This window comes from Sorex fumeus, unplaced genomic scaffold (genome assembly GCF_029834395.1).
Source record: "Sorex fumeus unplaced genomic scaffold, SorFum_2.1 ptg000063l, whole genome shotgun sequence".
NCBI classification, from domain to species: domain Eukaryota; kingdom Metazoa; phylum Chordata; class Mammalia; order Eulipotyphla; family Soricidae; genus Sorex; species Sorex fumeus.
Genome location: NW_026606120.1, coordinates 39,480,528 through 39,490,384, shown reverse-complemented (window position 1 = coordinate 39,490,384; position 9,857 = coordinate 39,480,528).

Below are 9,857 nucleotides of genomic sequence, written 5' to 3'. Positions count from 1 at the left end.
GCAGGTTGGAGAAACCCTATAAAGGCGACCTTGAACACGTGCATATGCTGCCTGAGCCCATGTGTGCTTATGCCCATGTGGCGGAGAACAGGTGGTGCCCAAGTACATGTGTTGCCTGCATCTCCCCTCTTGAGATGTGTACTTTCATGCTTTCATGTCTAGTGGTAGGATGTGTGTAGGGGCTCTCTTTCTCTCCACCCTTGGAGAAGCCCATGTTCTATCTTGAGTACGTTTCTCTCTCTCTCTCTCTCTCTCTCTCTCTCTCTCTCTCTCTCTCTCTCTCTCTCTCTCCCCGCCCACCCTCCGCGCCTAAAAATCCTCCAAATAAAATCTATTTGTTTCCCTGCTTGTCTACTCCTGAAATTCCTTTCTGCAAGGTGAGACAAGAACCCAGTAACTCTGGGTCCCGGGTGGCAGAGGCGGGTGGGGAGAAAGTGACCGTCTTTCTCCTCCCCGCTTCACATAAGTGAAGTGTTTGCTCCCGTGGGGCCCACTGACATCAGATGGCGACCTCGGGAGTGTGTACTCACAGGAGTGTTTGCTCACCAGAGTGTGTATTCTCTGGAGTGTGTGCTCATGGGAGTGTTTGCTCACGGGAGTGTGTACTCACGGGGTGTGTACTCACGGGAGTGTGTACTCATGGGAGTGTGTACCCACGGGAGTGTTTCCTCACCAGTGTGTACTCACGTGAGTGTGTAGTCTTGGGAGTGGTTACACATGTGAGTGTGTGCTCATGGGAGTGTGTACTCATGGGAGTGGTTACTCATGGTGGTGTGTTCTCACGGGAGTGTGTACTCACAGGAGTGTGTGCTCACGGGAGTGTGTGCTGACTGTAGTGTGTACTCACAGGAGTATGCTCATGGGAGTGTGTATTCACAGGAGTGTGCTCACGGGAGTGTGTTCTCATGGGAGTGTGTGTTCATGGGATTTTGTACTCACGGGAATGTGATCACGGGAGTGTGTGCTCACGAGAGTGTATTCTCATGGGCCTGTTTGCTCACGGGAGTGTGTTCTCCCGGGAGTGTGTACTCATGGGTGTGTGTGTTCAGGGACTGTGTACTCACGGGAGTGGTTACTCACGGAAGTGTTTGCTCACCAGAGTGTGTACTCACAGGTGTGTGTTCTCACGGTAGTGTGTGCTCATGGGAGTGTGTACTCACGGAAGTGTGCTCACTGGATTGTGTATTCATGGGAGTGTGTACTCACGGGAGTGTGTACTCATGAGAATGTGTACTCACGGGAATGTGTGTACTCACAATAGTTGCTCACGTGAGTGAGTACTCACAGGGATGTGCTCATGGAAGTGTGTGCTCACAGGAGTGTGTACTCACGTGAGTGTGTGCTCATGGAGTGTGTACTCTGGAGTTGTTACTCATGGGACTGTGGACTCATGGGAGTGTGTACTCACGGGAGTGGTTACTCACCTGTTGTGTGCTTACAGAAGTGTGTACTCACGGGAGTGTGTGCTCCCAAGAGTGTGTACTCACGGGAGTGGTTACTCACGGATTGTATTCTCATGGGAGTATGTACTGACGGGAATTGTGCTCACTGGTGTGTGGTCTCACGGGAGTGTGTACTCATGGGAATATTTGCTCATGGTGTATGTACTCAAGGGAGTGTGTACTCGAGGGAGTCTTTGTTCACATAAGTGTGTTCTCACAGGAGTGTGTACTCAGGGGAGTGTGTACTCATGGGTGTGTTTTCTCTCCAGAGTGTTTACTCATGGGAATGTGTACTTACGGAAGTTTGTACTCATGGAGTGTGTGCTCACGGCAGTGCTTGCTCATGGCAGTGTTTGCTCACGGGAGTGTGTGCTCAAGGGAGTGTATACTCACGGGAGTGTTTTCTCACGATATTGTGTACTCACTGGAGTCTGCACTCATGGAGTCTGTACTCAGGAGTTTGTGCTCGGCACATACTTTAAGAGAAATAGATTCCAATCATCATTGTATCACTGTCACTGTTATCTCATTGTTCACTGATTTTCTCGAGCAGGCACCAGTAACGTCTCCATTGTCCTAGCCCTGAGGTTTTAGCAACTGCCACATTGGAGGTTCTTTCGGGTCAGGGGAATGAGACCCATCATTGTTACTGGATTTTGGCATATTGAATACGCCATTGGGAGCTTGGTTAAAGATTACTAACAGGTGATTGAAAACCAGGTATTCAAGCTAGAGGACCAGGATCTAGAGCAGTAGTACATAGAGCATGGCACTTGCCTCGCATGCTGCTGGCCTGGGTTTGAACCCCAACCCCAGACAGTCCCCAGAGACCAGCCGAGAGTGATCACTGAGTGCAGATGCAGAGCCAGGAGTAAGTCCCGAACACTGCCAGGTGTGGCCCCCAAGCCAAATAACAACAATAATTAAGCTAGAGGACCACAAGAGGAAATCCCATCACTAGTAAGAAGACAGAGAAAGCTCCATCTTCAGAGGCCAGGGTGCCAGGTGCGTCCTGCTGAGGAAACACTGCTTGGGGGACAGCAGTTGGGAAGGGGACCTTGGTCTGACTCTCCTGGAACCCCTGAGCCTGCAGCAGCCCACGGATGCAGCCCTCTGAGTAGGAAGAGGTACCTGTGCCCTGTCTTCCTTCCCCTTTCAGTCTCCAAGTATAATGTGAGAGCTAGGTGACAGAGTGACACAGCTGAGGACACATGGGGTTTGGAAGGAAGGAAAGACACTAAGACTCCAAAGGACAGTGTCGAGTCAACAAGGCCAGCAGGAGTGAGACCTTTAGTGTGTCACTGGCACAACAATGGCCAGGGAAGTATGTATTGCTCTGCGAGCATCCTCCTGAGATGCAGAACGAAACACCTTGCAAGAACTCAGCCAGCACATCGGGTCAGACAGATTCCCTCTGTGATGAAGAAAAGGGATAACGGCGGTGAGGCAGCCATGCCAGGACTGCGGTGGCAGGCAGCAGAGCAAGGGCTTAGGAAAAGAAGTGGGCGTGCTGGGCTGGCCAAACCATGAGAGAATGGAAAATGTGTCCGATGGCTGAGCTCATGGATGACTCAGAGGAAGGAGCTGAGAAGAGAGATGCCTGGCTCGGAGGCTCCCTGTGGGCTCTCACTCAAGCAGGCGCTGGTGGAGGCAGAGTTACAGAACTGGCCCTGTGGCCGGCTCTGAATAATAGTGTCCATGGGGTACCTCCAGAAGCCAACCGGGGGGACCATGATTTGTGCAACAACCTATAAACTCAAAAGTGGCAGGCACAAAGAAAGGTGGTCTACCCACAGAGAATGACAGAAATGGCTAACTGGACATGACCTCCCCCTCAGCAAGGCATATCAGGGAGACAATTTATTCTAGATCAGCAGCAGTAACTTGGTTTCCCTGTGGTGTCTTCCAGGCCTCTCTCTGTAATGTTCCTGCTTTTCTCCTTGTTTAATAGGAAATTTAGGAAGATGCTTTGCAGAATAAATCAAATTATTTTCCTATTGGATTTTTGTTTACTGACAAGACTGATACCCATACATGATTGTTAAACTCTGTTCTTCATTTTGTATTTATTATCAGGAGTTCAACGTAAGAAAAAGCCTTCCTACATTATCTGTTTATTTATTTAAATTTTTATCAGTTTGGACTCAGGGATTATATAACTCATTCGTTTTCATTGTTTAGCTTGATGTGCATGGCATCTGGATCAAATAAATGGGAATTGCTTAAACTTGGCTCCTATATCCTTTTGACAAACCCGTCATTCTTGGGCACTTTTGCTTTCTGACCCAAGTTGGTCCAAGCGCATACTGCTGTCTCCAGACCACAGACCTGAGATCAACGCTCCCCCAAAGACCCCGCCCCCAAGCTCTGGGTCTTCTTCCTGCTGAAACTACATCCTATCTTCAATACTCACTTATTTTTAGGTCTCACCCTTATTTTAAAACGATCTCTTTATTTTGTTTGTTTTGGGGATCACACTAGATGGTGCTTGGGGGAATCACATGCAGTTCTGGGATTTGAACCACAGTTGTGGCTGCAGCCACAGCCAAGCAAGAGCCTTAGCCTTAGTGTTACTTCTGTGGCCTGGTTTCCACTGTCTTTTAGGTATTTACTAATTTGTTCCAGCCTAGGGACAGAGAGAAAGTACAGCAAGGAGGGTCCTTGCCTTGATACCCGGATTCAGTCCCTAGTACCCCATATTGTCCTTGAGTCTGCCAGGAGTGATCTGTGAGTGGAGAGCCAGGAGTAAGCTCTGAGCACAGCCAAAACAAAACAAAAGTTTTGTTCAAGCCTAGAAGACACAAAGTAGTTCTAGAATTGCTATTTAGACTTTAATATTTGTATATCATTTTTCCTTTGAGTTAAAAGTTATGCACAATGAAACATAAAAACTTTCACCAAACCATTGAATGAATTCTTAAAATTGTATACGCCCTCTCAATCCTTACAAAAACTGAGAACATTATATTCCTTCATGCCTCTTTGTAATCAAACCCAGCTTCCAGAAGCAATCATATTTATTATTTTCTTTTCACCTACAGATGAGTTTTACTTGTTTAGAACTTAATTTAAATGGAAAAATATGAAATGTACTTTGAAATGTCTGGTTCCTTTTGCTCCATGCACTGTTTCATTTTACTTCTTTATTTTTATAATAATTTTGGGTGTAACATAGTTTAGGTGTACAGGGTTGCTTCACCTCACCTTCCCCAAAGGATTTAGACCCTCCAAACAATGACTTTATTCACGTAATTTGTGTGTGGTTTTCGGTTGGTTTGTTCCTTTGAGGCAATACCCAGGCTCTTCTCAAGCTCTTGGCAGTGCGCAGGGGATCATACGTGACGCATGTCATCAGATCCAGCTCAGCTACATGCAAGACAAGTATCTTACCCATTCTACCATCTTTTGACCCCCATAAAATTTTTTAAAGTTTTCTTTACAATAAAAAAATTTTTCATTGAATTACTGTGAGATACACAGCTACAAAGCTGTTCCTGGGTTTAGGTTTCAGCCATACAATGTTCCATCACCCTTCACCAGATCTATTGGAAATAATGGTGGTGGGAAGGTGAAATGGTGGTGGAATTGGTGTTGGAATATTGAATGTCTATAACTAATCTAAAGACTTAGTAAAGTCATTAAAAAAGAATAAACAAAAAAATAGAAATTCGTGCAATTTAGATGTGTCTCTTCTGGGAATTTACCTGAATTTACCTGATATGCATTTTCATATTCATTACAACAGTCATTATTTACTATAGTCAAGAGTTAGAAATAACCTAAGTGCCCACCAACTGAAACTGTTATGTATAAAGGGAAACTCTTCAGCTATAAAATCAAGTTAAAACCATGCCATTTTGAGTTGGAGAACTAACTGGCAGGATGTGGTCTTGTACCAATTCTTCATTGCTTAGTTGACATTCTACAATGGATTTCATGACAGGGTTTTTAGTTTTATTTTGTTTTGGTTTTTGAACCTCGCCCAGCAGTGCTCAGAGGCTATTCCTGGCTCTGTGCTCAGGGTTCAACCTGAGCTTGGTCCCGTGCCAGGTAAGCACACTACCTCAGGATGTGTTTTAAACTATTGGAATCCAAAATGATTTCCAGAGTCATCAACACACTGACCTCTTTTTCTCTCCTACACATGACCCACTTTTCCTCTTTAATACCTTAATTGTAATGTATTATTATGATAAATGACACACCCACACACAACATGACAGTTTAAAACGGCTATGACAAATTTGATAGCTCTGATAACATGTTAAGAGGGATGGAAAAACCCCTGCAATCTCTCAGAAAACTAATGAATCAACCCTTGTCTTTGAATATAATTGAAGATGATAATGCTCGAGCGGGCCCAGTAACGTCTCCATTGGAGACTTTGTTGTTACTGTGTCTGGCATATCGAATACTCTCGGTAGCTTGCTGGGCTCACACAGTTAAACTCTCCAGTTTGTATTGTGTTCCCTTTGATGCCTCCATTTTCTTTGGGTAAAGCTCTTAATAAAACTTTGTTTTTGCGTGTGCTTGCTTCTTTAATTTAGTATGCATGCAACACATATTCTAAAATAAGGCTAAGTTGTTACACTTGTTGGTTCTTTGCCACTTCTGTCCTAAGAACACCAGGACCTGCTGCTTGAGCTGGCTAACAATCGAAAACAGCATGGACGGGCCGATCATGGCTCACTTAGTACAATAACCACGACATGGAAACGACCCAAATGCCCAACTACAGAGGAACGGATTAAGAAGCTGTGGCATGGGGGTATGGTGCCGCCAGCAGGTCAATCTGTACCTATGAGGCGAGTGCATCAGCAGCCTGATGGCGCCTTCAGACTTCCAGATACCCCAAAATTGCTGCTGTGCCTTTGGCCAGACCCCAAACACTTGGGGCAAAGTTTACCAAGAAAGGAAACGGCCAAAAGTTAGGTATTTGGGAGACATACCCACAAACCACCTCGGGCTCAGCCATATAATTGGAGGTATGGCCTCTCTGGTTCCTGATCGAACTGCTTAACGGCCATGATCCCAGAGACTCAGAAACAAATCTCGAAAATCAACGGCTTTTGGCAGAAATACATCTGGCCCCTGCAGTAGGTTACCAGCGCTGGGCCAACCCAGGTGGGAATAGGTTTCGTGCCTCGGCCTGTTCCCCCTGGTGGCCTCGTGGCTGCCATCCTCCAGAGGCCACTGGACAGTCAGGTTTGGGCCTCACGGGATGGGGGTGGAGCTGGCCCTTTCCTCCCCACCTCAACGAGACCCTGAGTCGCTGCCTTCCTGGCTCCTGATCAAGCTGCTTAATGGCCATGATGCCAGAGACTCAGAAACAAATCTCGGAACCCAGCATGTTTTGGCAGAAATCCCTCCAGATTTAAGTGTTAAAATTTTGGAATTTCAAAATTGCGCAGCCACTACTGAAGCCATGTGACATCATATGTTATTCTTAACCAGCAACAGAAAACAAATTGTCTACTGTTGCCTTTTCAGCAGATCTGAGTGTTGGGGTAAAATCCCAAATAATAATGGTGTGTCTGGTGTCAAAATATTGAATGTGATCAAAGTATAGAGAGAGTAACGCAGAAATCATCTGCCCCACAGGTATTGGGAGGGTGTGGGATGGGGGTACATTGGGGGTTTTGGTGGTGGAGAATGGGCACTGGTGAAGGTATGGGTGTTTCATTTATGACCGAGACTTAAACCCAAAATCTTTGTAACTGCTCTCATGGTGATTCAATAAATAAAATTATAAAAAAATGAAAAAAAGAAGTTGTGGTATATATGTATATACACATATATACATATACACACATATATATACATACTGTTGGAATCTCAAATCCCAAATTCCATGTTATGCAGAGACATCTGGAGTTCTATCTACCTATCTATATATATATCTATTTGATGGAATACTATGCAGCTCTAAGAAAGTACAAAACCATACAATTTGCAGAAATGTGGATAAAATCAGAGGATACCATGCTGAATGAAGTCAGTCAGAATGAAAGGGACAGATACAGACTGATATCTCATATGTGAGAGAACATAGCAAGATACATAGTGAGGTAGCAACAAAGATCCAAAGACAACATGGGGGGAGGGGGAACTGGACAGGTGAAAGGGAGGGGGAGGGGGACTTGAGGAAGAGAGACATGTATACTCGTGATGGGTGTGGTTTTAAAACTATGTCCATGAGAATCCATTATTAATACTATTGTAAACCAAAAATAATAAAAATTTAAAAATAACATGGATGGACCCTGGCCTGCTGCAGGATGGGGTCTTGGCCGAGTTCTCTCTCAAGCCCAGCAGGCCCTGGGCTGTGCTCCAACTCCATTCTTACGATTGGTGGCCAGCCCTCACCTGCTGTGCACCCTCCCAAGACTCCTGCTGTGCAAAAATGTGCACGAACTAAGCTAGGTTTCCCCTTTGACAGCAGATACTCTTTGACAGCAATATTTGCATGAAATGAAGAAAAACCTTAGGACTGATTTTTTTAGCTTCTTTTTAAGCTTCTTTTTTCTTTTCTCAAGTTCTAGGCGGCATTTGCGCAAACATTTGTACTCAACATTTCATGAGGAAACGTAGACCTGAGATTTCCATGCAACAGAATGGGCAGGGAGGGGAAGGCTCGTGGCCAATTCACACTGAATATTTCCTCCAATATAACCCCCTTAGCCCACCCACCTCCTACTCCTGCCCCCTCACTAGCTCGCTCTTGTAAATAATCAGAAACATGTTCTATGTTGTGGCAGTGACAATAGTTTTATATGAAAAGGAACAGTTTTCATGAAGCAAAATCTATCATTGTTTTATTTCATATAAAGGTCACTTCCCACCCTCCTTCCATAGTTCCCTCCAGGTTATTTTCCTTTCTGGAGCATTTGCACTACAGGTCACTACTGTGTATTATGGATAAATGAGAAATGAATTCCTTGCTTTAAAAAAAAATTTAATCACCATGAGATCCACAGTTACAAAGCTGTTCATGGTCAGGTTTCCATCATACAATGTTCCAACATCCATCCCTCCAACAGAGTACATTTTCTAGCACCAATGTCCCCAGTTTTCCCACCACCACCCTCCCTCCCCGCAGCCTTCTCTTTGGCAGGCACTTTCCTTCTGTGTGTGTGTGTGTGTGTGTGTGTGTGTGTGTGTGTGTCTGTCTGCCTGCCTGCCTCTCTGTCTCGGCATCATGGTTTGCAATACAGATACTCAGAGATTATCACGTTTATTACTTTACCTATTTTCAGCACACAGTTTTTGTCCAGAGTGATAATTTCCAACTATCTTTGTCATAGTGGTCCCTTCTCTATCCCAGTGTCTTCTCCCCCAGCACCTAAATCAGGATTCCAGCCAAGAATCATTTCTCCTGGCCCTTGTTTCTACTGTCCTGGGGTAGGAGTCTCATATGATATTTTTTAAATATCCCACAAATGAGTGCAGTCTGTCCCTCTATTTCTGACTCATTTCACTCAGCATGATACTCTCCATGTCCATCCACTATAAATGAATTTCATAACTTCATTTTAAGAAATGAATTCTTTTTCTAGCTATCCATCTATTTTATTTCAAATAAGGAAAAGTGTGTTTGGATTTTGTGTAAATACCTCTAGTGAAAAAGATTTTCCAATGTTCCAAAAAATTGTGTGCAGTACTACATGTGGTAGAGCTTTTTCTTCAAATTGTCTATTATAGAAAAAATGTTTTTGTCATAAGTCCATTTTGTCTCCTTTTTGTTCTCTTGCCACATTCCTCTTCCTCCCACCCCTTACTCCCTCTTTTCCTCCCACCCCAACAACTAGCACTAACGCACATAGCAATTGTAATGTTTTAGACTTTGCAGAAACTTCCTTGTATTCTGTATATAAAAACAAACAAAAATTCAGTTAAAAATAAATTAATTAACAACAATAACAAAACATGGATGGACCTAGATGGTATTGTGCTAAACAAAACAAGTCAGAGGAAGTAAGACAATGTGATTTTACTGAGATCTGCAACCATCTGATTTCACTCATCAGAGGTAGATAAGGACATAAAAGTAATGTGTAAATAAACTCTTGCTGTAAAAACAAAATAGCGGTTGCCAGAAGGGAAGAAGGAAAAGGGTGGGTAGATTGGTTTGAAGGCGTTGATTATTTGGTGGAGGATAGGAACTAAACTTTTGATGATGAATGTAGCATATGCAGCCACTTTGTAGTACTGGGAACCTGAAACATACAGTATTATAAACCAAGTTATTTCAATAAACATAATTTTTGATGCTAGCATTAAAAATAAAGTCACAAGCTTCGAGTGCCTTTTCTGAACACTTATCGTAAGTGGAGCTGAATGAGGGCCTGTGGCTTCCTGTCACCCCAGAATTTTCAAGAGGAAAAGGCTTTCTTCATGGAGTGCCAAGAAGGCATG